The sequence below is a fragment of the Poecilia latipinna genome, unplaced genomic scaffold (genome assembly GCF_001443285.1).
Source record: "Poecilia latipinna isolate Pla-1442-1.1 unplaced genomic scaffold, P_latipinna-1.0 Scaffold4586, whole genome shotgun sequence".
NCBI lineage: Eukaryota > Metazoa > Chordata > Actinopteri > Cyprinodontiformes > Poeciliidae > Poecilia > Poecilia latipinna.
The window spans coordinates 31,909-33,761 of record NW_015117202.1 but is presented as its reverse complement, the minus strand read 5'-3'; the positions used below and the strand labels follow the sequence as shown (position 1 = coordinate 33,761).

The following is a 1,853-nucleotide window of genomic DNA, read 5'->3' as shown; positions in this document are numbered from 1 at the left end:
CCCATCATGCACTTTTCACGAAAATCGGCCCGATTATGATCGGTGACCGATCGATCGGCACACCTCTAGTTTTTAAAGTGATGTCTGGTAAAGATATTCTGTTTGGACATTTTCTCTCACATTTGGAACACTTGGTTAAAATAAACTCAAATGTTAATAAAATTGATCAGTCTAAAGAACGACCAAGATCTGGTCTGGCTGTGAATTCTTTGAAGGAGGCTAAGATAGTATTAGTGGCTACATTCAGGCTATCACCCTCAGTTTCTTCATTAATGTTAAAAATAATGATCTTATCCATTTTCCCTGCAGACCTTTCTCAGTATCTCCTCCAAAAGCAAGAGGAGATTCCTGCTGAGCTGCAGACCAGGAACCGGAAGATGGATCCCAACATGGACCAAAAGGAACCAGAAGGTTCGGAGGCAAAAGAGAACCAGGAAGCACCGGAAACTTTCCAGATTAAAGAGGAACAAAATGAACCAGAAGCTCCACAGGTTAAAAAGGATCATGAAGAGCTCTGCTCCAATCTGGAGGAAGAGAACCTGGTTCTGATGCCGATGGTGGGTTCCTCTCATGAAGAAAGTTTGAACACTGAACCAGAGCCGGACCAGGACCAGCTTCAGCCTGACGGTGAACCAGAAAGACCAGATCAGAATGAAAACTGGACTAAAGACTCTGGATCATCTGGAAATGCAGAACTGAAACTGAAAAATAATCAGAGCACAGCTGATGAGGAGAAGTTGTCTCTGAAATGTGACGTTTGTGGAAAATTATTCTCCAGAGCTTCTAATTTACATTCTCATTCCAGAGTCCACACTGGAGAAAAACCGTATTCCTGTAAAGTCTGCAAGAAAACATTCCGAGACAAGTATAACATGCTGAGCCACATGAGGACGCACACGGACGAGAAACCGTTTTCCTGTAAAACCTGCGGCCGAAATTTCCGCTTTAGAAGCAGCTTCACAGTCCACATGAGGACCCACACAGGGGAGAGGCCATACTTCTGCCAGACCTGCGGAAAAATGTTTCCCGAACTGCAATCACTCAAGAAGCACATGATGATCCACACCGGTGAGAAACCGCATTCCTGTAGAACCTGCGAGAGAGGCTTCAGCAACCGCAGCCACCTGGTGCGCCACATGCAGGTTCACTCTGCAGACCGGCCGTACCAATGTCAAACCTGCGGCAAAGGCTACGGCTACAGCAGCCATTTCCGCAGGCACATGATGAGCCACACAGGTGAGAGACCGTTTGCCTGCACCACATGCGGCTTGCGCTTCATGCGCAGCAGCAACCTGACCCGGCACATGAGGAACCACTCCGAAGACAGGCCGCACTTCTGCAAAACCTGCGGTAAGACGTTCCCCCTGCGGTCGGCACTGTCCAAGCACATGCTGATCCACACGTGCGCCAGGCCTCACGCATGCAACACGTGTGGCAAACGATTCAGAAAAACGTCTGAACTGAGGCGCCACTTGAGGACTCACATGGCTTCAAAGCATCTATTGGAAGGAATCAATCGGTGATCAGCTCCTGCTCCGGCTGCAGACCCGGTTCAGCTCATCAGGTCTGCATGCAGGACTTCAACTAAGAGTTTCAGAGACATTTTATTTTGAAAGTCAGGATTTTCTGTGCCAGCATAATGGATGTTATTATTAAAGATGCTTCATCGTTTTTCTACCGTTTGAAATTATAAAAAATAAGGGAAGTTACATAATCGGCGCGTCGCCCCCTCCAGACGGGGTTTTGGCGCCCCCTCTGGTGCTGCGCCCCTATGCGTTGCATACGCTGCATACCCACTTTTTGCGCCTCTGTCTGTGTAGATGGATATTGATGTATAGATGGACAGTAAAGTG

At 47.8% G+C, this 1,853-nt stretch overlaps 1 pseudogene; it reads left to right on the top strand.

The window, feature by feature from the left end:
* The first annotated feature begins 274 nt into the window (after positions 1-274).
* The window catches only part of LOC106942825 (zinc finger protein 665-like), an 18,108-nt pseudogene continuing 16,529 nt past the window's right edge, over positions 275-1,853 (top strand).